At 45.9% G+C, this 20,165-nt stretch overlaps 1 protein-coding gene across 31 annotated transcripts in view; it reads right to left on the bottom strand.

Moving 5' to 3' along the window:
• Positions 1-20,165, bottom strand: part of GPR50 (G protein-coupled receptor 50) — a 280,991-nt gene that overhangs the window by 167,600 nt on the left and 93,226 nt on the right. For 4 of the 31 annotated variants that reach the window (XR_005584889.1, XR_005584885.1, XR_005584888.1 and 1 more), the window contains exons 1-3: positions 14,589-14,726; positions 14,130-14,226; positions 9,975-10,084 (exon numbers count right to left, since the gene is read on the bottom strand). The exons of 14 other annotated variants lie outside the window; for them this stretch is intronic. The gene's annotated coding sequence lies outside the window, so the exon portion shown is untranslated. Of the gene's footprint in view, positions 1-788; positions 1,074-4,668; positions 5,304-9,974; positions 10,085-14,129; positions 14,227-14,575; positions 14,734-20,165 lie in introns of those variants that run through there. 13 more of the 31 variants (XR_005584882.1, XR_005584883.1, XR_005584884.1 and 10 more) reach the window with 13 other exon arrangements.

Below are 20,165 nucleotides of genomic sequence, written 5' to 3' on the forward strand. Positions count from 1 at the left end.
ACGCGGCACGCTCAGGGGAGGATGCGGGAAAGAGGCAGGGCCGGGGATTTGGGGAAGGGTTTGGAATAGGGGCAGGGACTTTGGGGAAAGGGTTGGAATGAGGGGGGCGGGGGGGGTCAGAGCAGGGGTGGAGTCAGGGCGGGGCCAGGGTCAGAGCAGGGTCAGCGCCCACCGGCGCCAGCAGAAGTTGGTGCCTATGCTTCCAAGGATCTTGGCATGCTCTGCAAACATTAACAAACTTAGCCTTGTAGCTAAACGTGGAAGCTGATGCACAGAGACATTAAGCATTTTGCTCAAGGGCACAGAGAACATCTATGGCAGAGGTGAGGATAGTATCAAGGATGAAATCCTAGCTCCATTGAAGTCAATGGCAAATGGGATGTCACCCCAAGGGTGCGTCTCTATTGGCAGACATACACACACTAGCTTTGATCCATCTGTGTTGACAGCGGTGTGATGGCGGCACATAGGTCCAGATAGGTGGCGGCACTGGCTAGACACCCATGTACAATCTGCCACTGCCACCATGGCTACACTGCTATTTTTAGTGCATTCTCTTGATCAAAGCTAGTGGTCATCTACCTGAGCTGGGAATTTACACCTCCAGTTGCAATGTAGATGTACCCCACATCTCCAAAGAAAGCTCACTGTAAATTAGGCATATTTTGCATGCTCATTAAGAGCTGCTCAGGTTAAATTATTCCATGGTTTTACCACTTAAAAACAGGATGTCTGGTCACCCTATACAGCAGTCTCCCTACAGCCAGGGGAGCGGTTGTTCTTTGTACCTCTGCTAGGCTGGGATGCTCTCACTAACCAGCCCTGGAGATGCTTCTGTTTTCTTCCTTTTCCTCACACTGAGTTTGTGTGGACTCTCAGCCGCTGCGTGAACTGGTTGCTCATGAGATTAAGAGACTAATAAAATTGGCTGAGAGCCAGACATAGGGCAGTTAGGCACTGTGCACATCTCACTCCCCTAGCACTTAAGCCTGACTTGAAATGTTCCCTGCTACCCAAGCCCTGGGTCTATGAGCACAGAATGGCAATTTGGCTGAATTACTGGATGGCTTTGTGATGTGAATCACTAGGAGCTGCTGTAAGAGGAACCAGCACACACATTTTCAATTGTGATCTCATCAGTATTGGAACACAGCTATCCAGAGAATAAAGGCCATTGTATTAACCCACTGTGCTGCTTAGCTCACCCCACAAAGTGATTTAGCCAAACTAATAGCTTCTCTGGGTCTCCAGAGCCAGCCCCAGGGTCACATCTCGCAGCCCTTCCCCAGTCAGAATTCCCATGGAAGTTAATTGTGGTTTGGAGGCCCCAAGCTTGTAAACACCAAAATTAATAGCGTGCATGTTTGCAAGATGGGGGGGCTGAAAGACGACTGCAGCATTTGGCCTCCTGACTCACACTGAGTAATACTTTGTAAGCAAGCTGCATTTACACCAGTGTAGCTGAGATCAGAATCTAGCTCTCAGAGATCCAATCTTCCTCCCTGCTTTGAAGCTGCCCTTGCAGTTGGTCTGAAGAGCTAAGCAGCATTTTCACACAGCTTCTCTGCTTTGGCTTAACTCGTGGATTCTGATGGCTGAAGGTAAAGCCGAGGATTGTCTCAGGAAATGCTTCAGCTCATTGCAGACAGACTCAGCAACTCTTACACTGTGGATGGCCCTTACTCACGTGAACAGTCCCATTCAAGTCAAGGGGGTTGATCTGCATTTACGCTCAAATAGTTGAGATTGGAATCCAGCCCTTGCAGAGAAGTATTTCTTTTGGGGGAGAGAAATAAATTCCCCAGACACCCGAAGGCAGCCTATTGGGCGCTGCACTCCTGAACAGATACGGCACACTCCAAACTGAGGTGCAGGTGGAGCACAGAATCCCAGGACACAGCTCTGTTCACAATGCTCAGCCAGACTCTTTCTGACTTTGCTACCCCCACGTACAACTGGCATTGGCCTTCAGTTACTAAAGCTGCCAGTGTTTCCCCTCCCATTCAGTCATCTAGGCTCCTGCACCGCTGGAGTCAATAGAAGTTGACACCCACCTATGCCTCACTGTAAAATATAAGCCCAAACCAAAGCCCACAGAAGTCCAGGGGAATCTTTTGACTGAAAGGAAGGCTGATCCACTGGTTAGGGTGCTAGCCAGAGTCAGTTCCCTGCTCTGCCACAGATTTTGTGTGTGACCTTGGGCAAGTAATTTTGTCTCTGTGCCTCAGTTCCCTAGGATAATACTGTAGTACTCACCTACTTCACAGGGGTGTTGGGAGGATAAATACATTAAACATTGTGAAGTGCTCATGGTTATGGGGTACCTTAGACGGTATAAAAGTACCTTAGAGAGAGATTCCATTGAATCCAACGGACTTTGCACAGGCCTGGTGTCGATCACTGCCAAGTTTTGTAGAGAACCTGCTCTCTCCTTCCTGAGGGAAGAGTGGCTATTTTGTTACTAGAGTTAGCCAGATTGCTCTGGAAGCAGAGGCAGATGAGGAGACCGTGAAGCACACTGTGTGCAGATGGCGCAGCAGAGGCCATGGAAGCAGCAGAAATGGAATTTCACAGTCTAAAAAGAAGGAGCAGTGTGTCCTCTGCTCAACCGAGAAAGTAAACGGGTGCCTGAAGAGAAGAAAAATTAGGAACAAAGGGAATTTCCAAAAAAAATCCAAGCCCAGATGGTTGTAAATCCAAGATATTTGTATTAATTTCGTTTTTTTCATTTCACAGGATTTTGGACTAATCTAGCTAGTTGGAAAAACATGCCTCTCCTGCATTCGGAGAAGCTTCCCTTGGAAACGTATTTGAGTAATTTTATTAAAAGGACTTTTCTGTGAACACTTTTCATGTCTTGTGAAACCGACTGGTACTTGGGGCTCAGAGTAAAAGAAAGAGGACGAAATATATAATTGTTCTCTATACGGAAAACAGTGTTTGTAAGGCCCTGTTTGTGTGATGGCAGAAAGCCTCTGAGAACCATGGTCGCCAAATGGTGCTATGGATTACCCTATAGCAAGTTGTATGTTATGGTAATAACATGGTTTTTAAGGGAAGGGATCTCTGTCCGCACTGACTGCAGCAACTATGTTTAACACGATAGTCACCAGATTTGTTGTGAGCATAGTTTTAACTATAGAATGGAAAGGGTTTAAGTCATTCTACATGTTCTCCATTCCAAGGACAGGCCATTGGTATTAGCCATTTACAGAACCATAAAAGAGGGGCACCAGTAACTTTCTCTGTTTCCCCAATACATGCCCTGGGTGCCTTTTTATCCTCATTGCTACCATACTGTGAATTAAACTACTGTTCATCTCTGATGGACATACTCACTGGCAAAAAAAATAAAATAAATTGATTTTGCCTACTAATAGTATTAAGCTGTGCCAAGCAATTAATTATTATGGGACTCATCCATTGTACACGCATCTATTCCCAGTGCTATGAATCTGAGTGTGTTGTAAGAAGTAATCAGATGCTGTCTGGAGAAGAGTCATTATAAGGTAATTAATAAACGCTATGGTTGAGAGGACAGTTTCATTTTAAGAGGAGCAGTACGTATATAATGATTTATATTCTCTGGAAAATAATGCAAGTCTAAAAGTACCACCACCTTAATTAAATGGTTATATTCACAGTATAGTGCAGCATACTCAGGGGCAGCTCCAGACACCAGCGCTCCAAGTGCGTGCCTGGGGTGGCAAGCCGCGGGGGGCGCTCTGCCGGTTGCCACTAGGCGGCTTGCCTGCGGAGGGTCCACTGGTCCCGCGGCTTCAGTCAAAGCTGTGGGACCAGCGGACCCTCTGTGCTTGGGGCGGCAAAATGTCTAGAGCCGCCCCCGAGCATACTGTAAAGTGATTAGCCTATTGGCTGGTGTGTATATTCAACTATAGTTCAGAGGTTCTGGATACTACTAGAGTTTTAGCAGTTTCTCTTTTAACTGAAGTCAGAAGAGGCAGGGCTTCTGGAGCAGGAAGATCCGAGTTTGATCCCAGCTCTTGCCGTAAAGTTCCAACTGGATGACACAGAATAGTGACCCCCAGGACATTTTTAAGAAGCCACCGATTACTTCTGACTCAGGGTGGGACTGAGAAAAGTGCACATCTGAAAGTGCGTGCTCACCTTTAACCCATAACATTCATAATACAAGATAGGTAATAGGACGTGAGGCCTTTATGACCAGATCACTGGGTTAACTCCAACCGGTTGAACAGAAGTTATCATCCAACAGCTGTTCAATGGTAAATGAAGCAAGTTGTAGCTCTTAATCCAGTAGCTAGTGACTCAGGGTGAAATCCCAGCCCCACTAAAGTAAATGGGAAAACTCCCATTCACGTGAATGGGGCCAGAATTTGATGTTAAGTGTCTTTATCACTAAAAATTGCCATCAGAATGGACAGCGTAACCCTGGTTGAGATTCTCAGCTGAAAGTTTAAAGACTCAGTGGGCCATGGAAACTCTCACCTTGAGAAGTACGTCCCTCCAGAACCAGGTTGAGGAATGGCTTGCATTGCCATTGTATGTAGATGAATAGCAGACTTCTACCCCAAAGCTTTCAGACCCACATCTTTCATTTTAGAAAGAAGGGGGTTTTTTTAAAAAAAAGGAATCAATACAGAATTACTGTGCAATAGATGTACATATATTTTCATACAACTTGGACATACGCTGTCCTTCAGCAAGCAGAATTCTAATATTTGAAAATAAAGTATCCGTTTCCTCACATCTGCGAGGAAAAGTGTCCAGGAAAAATGAGTTGCTAAGTTGTTACAGTGAGGTCTAGAAGACGTGGCTTCTGTCCCTATGCCACAAGTTCCTCGGTTCGGATACTGGTTTTCCTATTGACCTGCTGTGTAGCCTCACGCAAGTCAGTTTCTGTTTCTCAGGTAGATGTTGGGTAAGTGATGTAGCCACTATCACAGCAGCAGCTTCAAGCACGTCCACCCACCATCAAGGTGGCAAAGAGCAGATGGCTCACTGCCTGTTCTTGAGCTCCAACGAGGAAGGACAGGAAGCTCAAGAAGTCCCAACAGTAAAGATGCAAATTAAACTGCCCGGGACCACAATGCATCCTGTTCAAAAGAAGAATCTTTCGGTTCACATGGTTGTTCTGAGCGGCATCCAAGAGCTGACATGCAGAGACTGATCTTTTGAGCAAAGTAGGACGATCTTTGCAGGACTTGGAGCTAAATTCTGATGCAGGTTGCAGGCACTCAAGATTGAGTAAATGGTTTCCCAACTTGGATAGCTCCTTGGGGAGAGATTTGGCATCTTCAGTGGGGGCTGACAAGAAGGTTCTGTTGGCCAAAGCATAGGCTCAGTCTCAGATGTCTCATTTTTTGAAAATTCATTAAAATTCTCTTTTTAAAGGAGTGGTGCCTATGTTCTGCATTTACCCTTTTAATTTGGTTTTGCTAAGGGGGACAATACCCAGGAATACATAGGAGTGCGGTAGGTTAGAACGGAGCTGCAGCATGGAGAAACATGCAGAGAACCTTTCTAGATTATGTCTGGCTTTATTCAAGGCTGATAATCTTTCACTTTTGTGAGCACTAAAATTAATCAGATGCAAAGCATAACAGTAAACCAGCATAATACCCTGTTCCATGTGCTGGCACAAGATGCTGGACAAGCCAAACAGCTAAAACTTTCAAGAATTACCCATTTTCCTTTGCTGTTGGCAGTGTAGTTGTAGTCAGGTTGGTCCCAGGAGACCCAAGCAGCCGCTGTGTATAGCTCAAAAGCTGGTACCAACAGAAGTTGGTCCAATAAAAGTTGTTATCCCCCCACCTCATCTTTCATATTTTCCATTTGATGGATTTAAATATTGGGCACCAGCATAAGTTTCAGATTGTAGTAGCAGAAGAAAGTAGCGGAAGCGTTATCAGTTGGTCTGTCAGCAGATACGCATAAATAATGACATATAGGTTCAATAGATGTATGATTCCATTGTCAAAGGCGCCTTTAAATCAGGGATCTCAAACTGAAATGACCACGGGAGCCACATGAGGACTAGTACATTGGCCTGAGGGCCGCATCACTGACATTCCCCCCCGATGCTGCTCCTGGCCCTGCCCCCACTCCATCCCTTCCATGAGGCCCCGCCCCCATTCCAACCCCTTCCCCAAATCCCTGCCCCTGCCCCACTTCTTCTTCACCCCCTCCCCTGAGCGCCTGTCTCCCCGCTCCTGCCCTTCCCTCCTGGAAAGCACTAAATGCCACCAAACAGGAAGCACCTGGAGGTAGGCAGAGGAGCAGGGATGCAGTGTGTTGCAGGGAAGGGAGCGTGGCGGCCGCAGGAAATAACTCGGGGAGGCAGGGGGGGACTTGGCGGGCCGCAGCTAATAACTCCGTGGGCCGCATGTTTGAGACCCTTGCTTTAAACTGATGCACAAAAACTAGCAGCACAAAATGCACAAAACCTACCTGCAATCATATGTGCTCTATTCCCAAATGTGTCTCCTCCATAAAGAGCTACAAATAGTGACAGCGTGTGGGATAATATAGTCTAGTTCTCCAATACTGGCAGCTTGCTCAGTGCATCTCTGTTTCCAAAAGTTTTCCCTAGTGTAACCACATCAGTATTTTACACTGCTTACGATCATGGGTCCTCGATCCTGCAGTCTGCATACTGCAGTAGTAGGATCTCAAAGAGTTACGTGTTGATAGCTTTAGTATCCCTAGAAGAGAGTCAGCCCTACTTCTGTGCTATCATTACTAAAACAACATGCGTCTCTGTGTGTGCATGTTCCTTGCACCAACCTGCGGCATAGCACAGCATGTACAAGCAAGCCAGTCCTCCCTGGTGAGTTAGTTATTTTGTGGGCACTTTGCTTTATGTTTGTATTGCATCAATTCCGCAATTTGCTTTGGGTGGGTAACTCACTATCTTGCACGAGTTAACAGCAGCTATCCAAGAGGAGCAAACACAGAAGGGGAAAAATCATACAGCACCTGATTGGATTTAAGGCCTCTGTGTGCTACTGTAATACAAATTAATAGCAGTACAGAATCAGTTATCTCACTTAGGAACATCTCAGACACAAAGACAGGCAAGAATGAATAATATTAACAAGGCTTTGCCCTTCTGGCTCAACACCTCATGGACCTTGGCAAACATTAAGGAATTAAGCTTCACCACAGCCCTTTGCGCACGGTAATATCTGCAGTGGCACAGAGCTATTAAGGAGAAGATTGTGGAAAGCAGAGATGAGGGCACAAGGAACTGCTCTTTCTTGTGTCCCTATATGGAAGCCAAACGCAGAATGGTCCTTGTGTGCTCCTGAGTTCAACAGTGTGAGGCTAGGACTACTGGCCTCTCCAGTATCAGTGTGGTTTGCCCTCCCCCACCTCCAGACAGGACTCCAGAGAAGAGAGTGGATGCTGCGACTTTGGCGAGGGTGGGGCAAACGGCCTCACTCGCCCTGCATACCCACAGAGCTCTGGGATGCTTTGTGCTTGGAGTACAATACCCCTGCTTGAAACTAGGGTCAGCATCGCCCAGCTCAAAGCACAATGCAGCCCAGAGCTCCCACAGGGTTGGTGCAAACAGCTGAGACTTAAAGACACAATATAGCCCTAAGGAGCTCACACATCGAGTCTGAGGCAGAGCTGGGAATCAACCCTAGATCTCCTGACTCCCACTCCAATGCGTTAGCTGCAAGACCTCCTGCCACGGGGGGCTACAAAACTCACTTGCAATACGAACAACTGAAAACTTCAAACTAGATTAATGACAATATATTTGACTTCACTGTAGGCTACAGGGCCACCAACTTACAATGATATGCACAAAATCATCTCCGACTCCATCCATGCTTCCCTCTGCTGAGCCCTGGGAAAGCCCATTTAGAGCCAAAGGCTGACAACTTTCACAGTCAGTCAGCGCTTGGGATTGTATTTTGTAACTAACCGGTAAAGCGACTGACTGTGGGACTCAGACACCCTCTGAGCATCCAGCACCTCATGATGAGAAGCTGTAGAAAACCAATTTGTCAAAACGTCTGCCATTGTTCAAAACTCTGGCCAAACACAAGACACTGATATGCTCATTAACCAGCCCAGGGGACATTCTTGCTGAGTCACAACTGTTATTTAGTTTCTAGGGAACAAAGGGCTCTGAATCAAATTAAAAAGAAATCTAAACATTTCAGAAAACAACCCCCCCAGACAAGGAGAATTTTCTTTACGTCCTTCTGTCTAAATGCTTTGTCCCATCACCACTGTCAAGCCTACATCTCTTAGGAAGGTAGGATTGTGATTCCAGCTCTCAAGACTATCACCACGATCCTACAGTGCTTACCAGAGACCACGGTCTAGGGATATATATATGAGGATTTGTCCTTGTCACAGACATTGGCCACCAGCCACAGAGGTAGCTGCCCCAGTGCAAACCCCTTGTACAGACAGGCAAAATCACTAGCTGCACCAGTGCAGTGCACCCCTGCTTGAAACTGGGGTAAGAGGCATCAATGTAAATCATTGCTTAGAGTGTGTTTCACAGACATGGCTGACAGCAGAGGGCTGGTGAGACTGAGGAATCCTGGCTTCCATCCCCAGCTCTGGAGGAGAGTGTGTCGGAGAGGGCACAGTCCATTCCCAAGCTGTATCCCTTCTGTACCGCCCCTTCCAACCTCTTCCTTTCCCCGTCCCATTCTCCTTGCCTACCCAAGTCCCACGATCCACTCCCCAGGCTTCTCCCCTCAGTCCCAGACTAGTATTACTCTCTGAGCTTGCTATCAGAATCCGAATCCCCACCTCCTCCCTCCCCAATTCCCCCCTCCCAGCTCCTTGTCACATAAGCTGTTCCCCCCCCCCCATCCCACACTGGTCTCATCTTTGTCCACCCAGTCCCGATTTCTCTTCCGACAAGCTCTTCCTCTGATCTCAGTGTCCCCTCCCACCCTTTTCTTTACCAGCTTCCAGTCTCTCCTCTCCCCATGGATCCCAGCCCCAGTCTCCTCCGTGTCTCCCACTCACAGTTTCCATTGCCCCAGGTATAAAATAGGGATAATAAGCCTTACAATACCCATTTCATGGGTGTGTTCTGCGGCTAAGTTAATTAGAGCGTGTGTGTTCCCATGAGATTCTTGGCTAAGGTATTCAAAGGGCACCTTCAAGCTGAAACATTGCTATCGCTACTCTTACTATTTACCTCTCTAAAAGCATTATCACATAACTGCTGTATTTCAGTGTCATTTGAACTTCCCTGTATTGGTGAGTTTGTACACGGACTGACTGTTTTAAGGTGGAACTGAAAGGGAACACAGTATTTCAGTTCCCACTGAAACAAAAACACTGTAAAGAGAATTTATTAAATATTTATAACGTAACACTGATTGCAAACATTCAGCAATTTTGACTAAACAAAAAGTTTTTTTTAAAAAAAAAAGTCAAAAAAGTTTCAACTTTTCATAGAAAAATACTCTATTTCTTGGCTTTGCACGCAAAAGGTCTGTTATGGTACTAGACACTGCCAATGTTTTCAGTAGCAGCCAAAAATAATTGCAAAAGAGAGTTTTTCAGTTTAAAATAAAGACTTGGGAATGTTTTGCTATAACATCTTCAGAGAAGAGGAAACCCTAGAATTCATAAAAAACACTTCAAAATTTCAAGATGAACCTATTTTGGTTCTGGGATTGAGCCAATTTAAAAAGAGCTTATGTTCTGTTTCCATGTTGGGTATGATGAAAATCTCATTTCAAAAATAGATTAAAAATCATCTCATGGACTCGCCCAATCTTGCAAGATTTGAGAGAAATTTCAGCCCCTCCAAGCCCCATTCTAAATCTAGACATGGGTTCAAGTACTGGCTCTTCTAATTTTGAACAATGTTTTGTTACTAACTCAGAAAGGCAAGACCACTGGAAATTTGGTAATTTTCACTCATCGAGTAGACAGTTGTCCCTGCTCGTATAGAATGAAAGCATAAAACATCTATCTGAAGGAAAACAACACTGTAAACTCACCTCAGTAACAGAGCAGCCAGAGTCCCAAGAGTCCCATTGTTCAAGGATCCAGCTCATTCCTTACAATGGACCCACCGCTTGACGATGTTTTTAGTCTTCTCACTTGAAGGCTACATTCCAGGCAGCAAACGGATAAACGTGGGAATAAAGTCAGGAATCACTTATGGGGGATTTCGCTCAGCCTAGCAGCTGGGGGCTCAGTTGTGATAGAACTCTCTAACTAAAGACAGCCAGCTGATGACAGACAAGTTTATTTATCATCTGGGTTCTGCAGTCATTAACTATATTTAAGATAACACTCTAATGGTCAGTGCCTCTCCTCTCAGACTCATAAGAATGGCCATACTGGGTCATACCAAAGGTCCATCAAGCCTAGTATCCTGTCCTCTGACAGTGGCCAATGGCAGGTGCCCCAAAGGGAATGAACAGACAGGTTATCATCAAGCAATCCATGCCCTGTCACCCAATCCCAGCTTCTGGCAAACAGAGGCTAGGGACACTCCATCTCTTTATTCCCATTTGTTTCCCTTCCTGAACAAAATGAGACCACTCCTTGCCTCTAAAGAGCCATCCAAATGCTGGCAAACACCTTGGACTTTCCAGTAGGTCAATAGCTTCATGCACCCAAACTTCCCTACAGGAAGCTATTGTGGGCTCTAAGAGATTCCACCTCCCCAATTTGTCTTGGCCACTTCATGTGACCCATCTCTGATCTTCTTGGATCCTGGCCTGAGGGAGGCATCAGAATCTGGTGGTAACAGAGCATGGTGAGAGGATGAGTAAGGGGCATTGGCAGGCGTGAAGTAGGTTGAACTGAGATTCACACCACTCTCAGCCAGGTCCAGAATCTCCCAGCAGCCAAGCTGCTCTCTCCTTTGTAGCACAGCATCCCCCAAGAGCTACCCTAATCTCTTGGAAATTAGTCCAATCACAGATAGCATCCACCTGGGACTAAGCCAGCTTCCTAAGGGTTAATGAGATCTACATTTTCAGCTGTTATTTTCCAACTGTTCCTCCTCGGTTTTTCAATTCCCCCGTCTAATCTCTGATTGCTGCTGTAGCAAATTTTCTGGCATGAGCAAGAGACCATGCGGAAGGTGCTTATAAAGCCATTGATATGCTAATGTGTGTTCTAGAACTCAGAGTCATTTCCTTTCTCTTCCTGTTTCCCCAATGACTCTCACTGAACTCTCTTATCTCAAGGGGGCTCAGGTGTAGCATTACAGTTCTGCTCTATGGGACTTTTACAAAGCACCCATCCTTTTCCGTAAATAGCCACAGCTACACCTCGAGGTCTTGGCCAACTTCACTAACATTCCTTTTTAAACCATGGTGTGTCTCTGCTTAGAAAGGTAGCACGGTCCAGTGTCCTGAGTCCAGGACTGGGAGCCAGCTAAATTCACTCACTAGCTGGGAAACTTTCACTTGTCACTTAACCTCTCCGGCCTTGCCTATGGCGATACACTTTTCCCCTGAAATGTCCCATTCTTGCTACTACTTGTACATCTTCATTGATAGTAGCAGTGATGGGAGAGTTCGCATAGAGAAGCCACTAGCAGCCTCCAGCATGTTGTTTAGATCTGCTCTGAACATTGCAGCTAAAACACCTGCAGCCAGATTACCCTAATGCCCTACCCTTGCTACCACTGGCAATGGTCTGAAATTAAGAGAAAAGCTATAGTACAGTTCCCGTGAGGAAGGTCCCGTGGTTAGGGTGCCAGCCGGGGATTTGAGAGGCTTGGGCTCTGTTCCTTGCTCTCAGGGCCGCCCAGAGGATTCAGGGGGCCTGGGGCAAAGCAGGGGAAGCTGCGGCGCTTGTACTCACCCGGCGGCGGTCTGGGTCTTCAGCGGCATTTCAGCGGCGGGGGGCCCTGCAGTCGCTCTGTGTCTTCAGCAGCACTGAAGGGCCCCCCACCGCTGAAGACCCGGATCGCCGACAGGCCAGGGCTCATGGGGCCCCTGTGGGGTCCAGGGCCTGGGGCAAATTGCCCCACTTGCCCCCACCTCCCCGGGCAGCCCTGCTTGCTCTGCAACTGAGTCCCTACCTGACTTTAGGTAAGTCTCTTAGTTTCTGTGTGCCTCAGTTCCCACATGTACAGTTGGGATAATAGCAAACCCTACTGGACAGAGGCATTGTGAGAATGAACACATTACAGACCATGAGTGGGAGGCCATATAATTGCCATGGGGTAGCCCTAGCAACAGCCTCTGTATCGCATTCCCATCTGCCGTATGGAGCTAATACCAATCTTCCTCCCAGGAGCATTGTGGAGCATCGTTTGTCAGTATTTTTATGTGGAAGATAAGCACTTCATTTTTAGCCAAAAATCATTAAAAAAAATATTGTTTGGATTTGCTTTTAAGCTTTGAAGACAACCCCTGTTTTAGCCAACTTGGCATTATTTTTCGATATCAAACTAAAAATAAAGGCTTTAAAACAATGGCGAACTTTGGCCAGCGGATTCTATAACACCAGCTAGACACTTGGGGTTGTGTGTTAACACAACTATGGTCAAGTCAAGCCAAGGGCTTTTGCTGTAGCAGACTCCAGTCCCAGTCCCTCTCTTCCCAGGCTATCAGGGGCTGGGAGCCCAGCAAGAAGCAATACATTATGTCCCTGGGGGAGAATGTGTGTTCCACCACCCAAAGAGATTCTGGCAAACATTGAAGAGGACATATTGATGGGTCCCAAAAGGTGGCCAGAAGAGTGATGACCATGGGAGAGAGAGAGAGTTTGAGGGGGAAATGGAAGAGCCTTTGATAGGGCTTAGAAAAAGGAGGAATATAAAAATAGCACAGATTTTAGTAGTGCCTCAAAGCTCCAGTCAAATAGATGGTGAAGATAACTGTACTGTATTCACCCCATGCCATGTCTTACATGTGTATCTAGTGTACCTACAAGTTTGCCAGTCTGGATGCATGCTCATAGCATATTCTTCGCCTACTCCAAACTTGCAAAGGAAATCACTTTGTTCTTCTGAAGTTTTATATCCCTCATTCCCAAGAAAGCGTGTTCAGGAAATTGTACAGTGATGCATGTACGCTCTAGGCTTATTGCCTCCACTACTGTATATCCCCACCACAAGTACACCGTTAGTACAGTAGCTGAATGCATTGGGAATGATGGAATTATTCCTTTGGTGAAGCTAAAATCAGTGCCAGACTGAAGAGAGACACCTCAAACTTGCTGGTAACTTAACATTGGAAATGAACTGACAAAAATAAGCATCTGCATCATTTTCTGCTTCTCTATCTTAAAAAAAAATTATACAGCTGAAACCTCTGCTCTAATCAGAGATCACTAGAGACCTAAGGTCTGCACTGATTCCTTTAAACTTTTCTCTATGAAGCAGAGATGCAGGTTACTGTTCAGCAAGCAATGTTTGTTACTTAATTTGCTTTACAAATGGAAACTGCAGCAAATAAATGCACGAAAGGTTGCATGGTTTCTCTTTGGTAAGCCCCTCGCCAGCCAGTGCGGAATTGCTGTTTTGTGACTTCTTTAGGTGATACTCCTCCTTGAGCTACACTGCAGAGCCTCTGCAACAATGGGAAGGCAAAGGCAATAGCCTGCTGTAGGAAGCATGCCATTTTCATAAAATGGCTTTGCTATCTGCCACTGGCTACTCTCATAGCAACAGACTCAGGACACAGACAAATGGCTCTGAGCTAAACAGGAATTCCTCAAACTTGAGATTTCATTTTACAAATGTCCTGTTTAAAATAGTCAGTGGGAGAGGTATGCTCTGCTTTCTGAAACCTTTACGGCATGACCTGAATACTTCAGGAAAATACCAATGTGGAAAGATCAGACACCAATGACCAAACTCTCTCTTTGTGGTTAGCTACGTATTGCTAGTGATGATGAATGTTAGTAATCCCTAGTGACAAAGAGTTTGGCAGAGAGCCAAACCCTGAAGTCCTCACTCAGTTTTTACTCAGGTAAATGACGTCAGGGGAGTTTTGACTGAATAAACACTGCTCCAAGACCTCAATGTTATTGTTGATCCACACCAAGGGACAGCTCCTGCTCTCATTGAAGTCAATAAGATGGTTGCCTTGGGCTTCAGTGGGAGACACAGAGCCCAGTCATGCTCCCATGGAATTGATTAACTAAATTGACTCTAACGTGGGCATATAATGGGTGGCACTCACCTGTGAGCACCCCCTGGCCAGGTGTGGTGACTCCTGTCGGTGGTTTTTCCAGCCAAGTCTCAAACACAGTCTGTGGGCTTTCAACAAAACAAAACCCCTTCCAGGATAAACAGTTCAATGGTAAAGTCTCAGTCTGCAGTCTTTAAAGAGTCCCAACCCTGGTATCAAGCCATCCAGGGCTTCCTTTTGCCCTCACTGGGCCCTTCTGGCCCCAGCTCCTCAAATGGGCCACTAAGTAGTTCAGTTCCCCTTTCGGGGGTGTATCAAAGTCCAATAATGAGGCCACTTCCCCAGTGATTAATGGGGGGGGACCCAGGTCCACCCGCTACTCCAGTCACCAGCCCAGGGACCCCATGAATAGCACCCACATACTGCTGTACTCCCTTTAGCTCTTCATTATGCTGTTACAGTTCCCTGGGCCATTTCTCTGCAGCCCCAGCACTTACATAAATACTTCACCTTTACCGTAGGGCTAAAGTCTTGTAATCAGTCCCTGCAGCCAGCCAAGAGCTCCACCTGGCCCTATCAGCAACTGCTCTGTCTGCAGTTCTGTAGCTCTGTCCTCCAACCAGCCAGGAACACCATCAATGCACCTCCAGCTCCAGACAGCAACTGCCTGACTCTGGCACTGCAGCTATTTTTATATGGTCTGCAATCTTCTGATTGGCTGCTCCCTGCAGCCTTTCCCTGATTGGCTGCCTCCTGAATAGTCTCTCTAGGCCACTTGGAGAACTTCGCTTCACTGCTCCTTTCTGGGACAGGGTGTGGTAGGACCCCGAGGCTTCCAGCAGGGGGCCTCTGAGCCTGGTACACCCCATCACAGGCAGGGGCAGCTCGGCATGACTGCTGGTAGGCACCAGCTTGTTTTGCTGGTGCCTAGAGCCGCCCCTGATCACAGGGCAGGATCTGGCTTTTCATGTTTTGCGGTTTTTCTTTCCTCTTATTGAAACTGACGGCATCAGTTTGACTTGTAAGCTTTGATTAATGCTCACATTACTTTCTGCTCTGAAGAGGTGGTTCTTTTTTGACAGGAAAAAAAAAGTTAATTCCTAACTCATGCTACATTTGAGGGTTGTCATCACCAAATGCAAAGTTAATCTAAGTAGCTTCACAAGAGATCACGAAGCTTCAGACAGACATTGAGGACATGATATTTTAGACAGGCATTCAAAGCTTTTTTCTAAACACCTCCAGACAAATTAGAGGACACTTATAAAATGAAAACTGACAATTATTATTGTTAGCATTAGAATAGCACTTAAGTACCCCAGCAAATCTTGGCAAATCTAAAACGGACATAGCCTCCTTGCAGATCCAAGTGCCACCCAGATCAGGGCCCCATTATGCTAAGCAGCATGGACACATAATGAGAATCCTTCCTGCCCAAACAAACTTTAAATTTAAGATACAAGACGGATAAAGAGAGTACTATTACTCCCATTTTACAGATGAGGAGTTGAGGCACAGAGATATGAAAGGCCAAATTTTTAGATGTATTTAGGTGCCTAACTCAATTGATTTAAATGGGCATTAGGCATCAAAAGACTTAAAAATCTGTCCCTCAGTGATTTGCCCAAGGTCACACAAAAAGTCTGTAGCAGAGGCAACTCCAGCTCTCCTTAGTGTCAGTTCAGCATTAAAAGTGCACAGCTATCCTCTCAATTGACATTAGCTCCCCTTGACCTCACAGACCCAATCCTGTATTGCTCAGCACCCAAAACTTCTCTCTATTACAAGAAAATGTCTTTTTAAAAAAATATGTGCACAATTCAAGAAGCATTGCTTAAAGGGACACCCTAGGATACCCACCAGACTTTTCAAACCCTCCAGTGTTCAGGAGCACTTAATTCTGAGATTTTGGCTGGGTCCATTCTAAAAGGCCAAATCCTGGAAGGTGCTGTGCACCTACCATAAGACGATTGTCGCCCTCAGCTCCAAATCAGTGAGCATTGAGGGTACTGAGCACCTAGCAGCAGCAGACCCAAAGGAAGGAGTTATTTGAATCCAGATCTAAGGTTAGATAGCAAAGTTAAGGGTATTCAGGCTCAGGGCTTAGGTTTGGGTTCATCTCTACTAATAATTACTTATTTAGGTGCCTCTGACTTACTCTGTGCTGTCATTTTCAACTGAAGATGCACGGGATATTTTGGCACAGAACATAAAACATTCGTTTTAGCACGAAGGCAACATTCTCACTACCGTCCATTCCTCCAATCCCTCATACCAAGTATGGAAAGAGATACTCAACTCCAAGCAGAGCTTTTTCTGCAACTCTGAAAGGAAGAAGAGCTGGAGTCTCCGTAAAATCCACTGGCTTGTTGTTGTCAATCTTTTATGGTTATACTGCGGTGATGGGTAGCAGCCCAAAACCTTACGCTAACTAAACAGAGGAAGGCCTGGTTCAAAGCCCATTGCAGTCAATGAGAACCTTTCCATTGATTTCAGTGGGCTCTGGATCAGGCCTTAAGAGCATACTTCATAAGCATCAAGAAACTACGTACTCTTACTGTGCTCCACTCTTACAACAAATGGCAAAGGTTCTTCATAACAGCCCCAGGCAAATTTTTTACAGACTAGTTAATAGACTCCTGGGAAGAGAAGTTATAATGGAAATGCTGACAAGCCTTGATTACAGTGGTGTGAGCAACACAGCTATAATAAATCACGGAAATCAGAGCTGAAGCTGTGCCATGAATAAGATTTGGGAAGGATTGGAGGGAAGGGGGTGTTTTATTTATTTATTTATTTAGAAAGATTAGCTGTGGCCAGCTCAGAAGATGATAAAATAGAAAGAATCTGTTAATCGTCCATTAAATAAAAAAGTAAAAGAAAGCGAGAAAGACCGTGTTACAGAACATAAAGATGGAATGTGCAATAAGACTATGTGGGTGTTAAAGCAGTGTTGGTGCATTATCCTTTCAGCCGTGTTAACAAAGTTTAACTCTTTTTTCCATTTGACCCACTGGGGATTTAATTCACCACCTCTTATTCTAGTCTGCTGTAGATATTTGTCCCCACAAAATCAACACACAGTTTGGCACCAGCGCCAGTGTACGCTGAAGAAAAGCCCAGGAGTGAGGCTGAATGGTAGAGCAGAGCAGGGGAAACAAGGCCAGAAGAGGCTCTTTCACTACTCTTGATGAAACCTTGACCCTCTTGAAGTCAATGGGAGTATTGCCATTTACTTCAATGGGGCCAGGATTTCACCCTCCGTTTTTAGTGAGATTCAGTATGTACTTTTTGTTTCTCTCTAGGTTCTTATATGAAATTCATCACCAGGGTGCCTGAGCACAACCCAAGGATTTAAATCTGTTGTTTGTTCTGTCTTCCCCAGCGGCCTAGACTCTTCCCTGGAGCAAGGAGCCTTGCCGCTCCGAGGGACCACGCTCCACCTGGGTTTCGCTGGGGCTGGCAGGATCAATGCAGCACTGCAGCCGGCATAGCAGCCCTGAGCACCTGGGCTCACAGGCTCAATGCTGCAGACCTGTGGCCCCTTGGACATGGTGTTTCAACCAGTTTCGTCAACTCCGTAACAGACGTGGCAAAAACATTTTGCTTCAGCGAATCACCATTTTTCGTTTCCAACCTGCTCTACCCATGAGCCTGACCCAGGATCCAGGCTTCTGGCTCCTTTGTGGTAGGCCATGTTTATCATTAGGAGACAGTCAGTATCACAGAGAGCTTAGCAGCCTCCAGTCAAGACAGTAACGGGGCAGGAATGAGTTGTGGGAGAAGGAAAGTCATTTTCAATACAAGGGCGGGGAGAACTGTGCTTGGAGGGGGATAATTATTCCTTCAGGTCAGCTTCACACCCATCTTACAGCAAACTTAGGATATTTACTTCATGCTATTTATTATTTTAAATTCTCTAGACCAGCTGCGACTGCCACTGAGGTCTGTAGGTATTGCAGAAGTTCTTCCAAAGATATTTCCCAAGCAGGGCCGCCCAGAGGGGGGGCAAGTGGGGCAATTTGCCCCAGGCCCTGCAGGGGCCCCCACGAGAGTTTTTCGGGGCCCCTGGAGCAGGGTCCTTCACTCGCGCGCCTGGGCCCGCAGAGCTTCTTCCACTCTGGGTCTTCCTCGGCAATTCGGCGGCGGGGGCCCCCACCGCCAAAGACCCCAGGCCCCCTGAATCTTCTAGGCGGCCCTGTTCCCAAGCAGCATGCTGTATGTCACCCAGTTGCAAGGAGACTATGGGCTAAATCCTGAATCCCAAATGAATTCAATGGGGCTACTGATCTGAGTAATTGTGTAGCCCCTGGATAGTTTGACTGACCATGTATATAACATGACCAGAAAGCTTTCAGAGCAAGCTTTGGCCACCTACAGCTTTGTAGATGTTGTACGCCTTTTGGCCTATTTACTGAGGGTGTTCCCTCAACTGTACAGTAAAATGTAGGCCAGGGGTAGGCAACCTATGGCACGGGCGCCGAAGGCAGCACGCGAGCTGATTTTCAGTGGCACTCACACTGCCCAGGTCCTGGCCACTGGTCCGGAGGACGCTGTATTTTAATTTAATTTTAAATGAAGCTTCTTAAGCATTTTAAAAACCTTATTTACTTTACATACAACAATAGTTATATATTATAGACTTACGGAAAGAGACCTTCTAAAAATGTTAAAATGTATGACTGGCACGCGAAACCTTAAATCACAGTGAATAAATGAAGACTCGGCGCATCACTTCTGAAAGGTCGCCGACCTCTGATGTAGAACACAAGATTATTTCAGTTTTTGGTCTAAACTTGTTTAACAGCTGGGTTTATTCCCCATGCTCTCAGAAATCAGCTTGATGAGAAAAAATTACATTTTAGCTTCCAGAAAAAAAAAAACGAACAACAACAAATACAGAAATGTATTATTTGTATTACTGTAGCGCTCAGTGAGAACTAGCGCAAGTACATGTACGCAAGCAGGGGAACCACTCCTTGAGCTTGTAGTGTAGACATAATCTTAGATAGTTGGAACTGAACCACTCCCTAAAAAGCCTGGAATGGTATATGTTACCTCAGTTTCCCCAGAAACCAACCCAGGGTTACCCTTATATTGGTTTTATTAAATGCCGCTATCTGATCAAACAGAAAAGGGATGAAGCTTATTCATGCGTGCACACGTTCATCGCATTCATACCCTCATGCACCCACATACTCACACAGACAGAGAGTTACCGGAGACAGCAGAGGAAGCCAAGAAGTTGAAGCATAGTAGATCTGGTGTGTCCACCTGCGGTCACGGATCCGGGCCAGCGAGCAGGTCAGGAAGCAGGCGGCTTGTGCGCATGCCTTCTGCCTTTTATTGGAACTGGGCAGCTCCTGTCACGTACGCTGAGTTTCCTTTCTGTGTCCGTCACTGAGAAGCATTCCCAGGCCTCGTTCCTTTCATGCATACCAGGTTCTTCTTTTCTTTACAGCACCCCATGATTGCCTTCTTAGGGCAGATTACATCAGACACACCTGACTCCAGGCTCTTTTCTCCTTGCAGTTCCTCTCCACCCAGTCCCACATACACTCCCTTGTTCACACTCTCTCTGATTGCCTGATGGAATATTGCAAAGCTTGGAGATTTATACAAGTGGTAACTGACACGTTTACAAAGTTTGCAAAAGTTACAAAACTTAAGGGCTATGCTAAGAGTAACTAAAGTTACAAAGTTTGCAAAAAGGTTACAGAACTTAATGATCATACTAGCAATGACTGAAAAGTTACAAAATCTTACAATCGCATTCTACTGGATTGAGGGGAGGCTTTACATAACCGTATAAATTTAAGCAACTCTTCTGAATTCTATTTTTTATTTTTAGGTAAGCACAAAACTCACCAGTTCAGAAACCAAGTATCAGAAGGGTAGCCGGGTTAGTCTGGATCTGTAAAAAGCAACAAAGAGTCCTGTGGCACCTTAAAGACTAACAGATGTATTGGAGCATAAACTTTCGTGGGTGAATACCCACTTCGTCAGACCCATGAAAGCTTATGCTCCAATACACCTGTTAGTCTTTAAGGTGCCACAGGACTCTTTGTTGCTTATTACAGTTCAGAA

This window comes from Mauremys reevesii, linkage group 9, assembly GCF_016161935.1.
Source record: "Mauremys reevesii isolate NIE-2019 linkage group 9, ASM1616193v1, whole genome shotgun sequence".
Lineage (NCBI taxonomy): Eukaryota > Metazoa > Chordata > Testudines > Geoemydidae > Mauremys > Mauremys reevesii.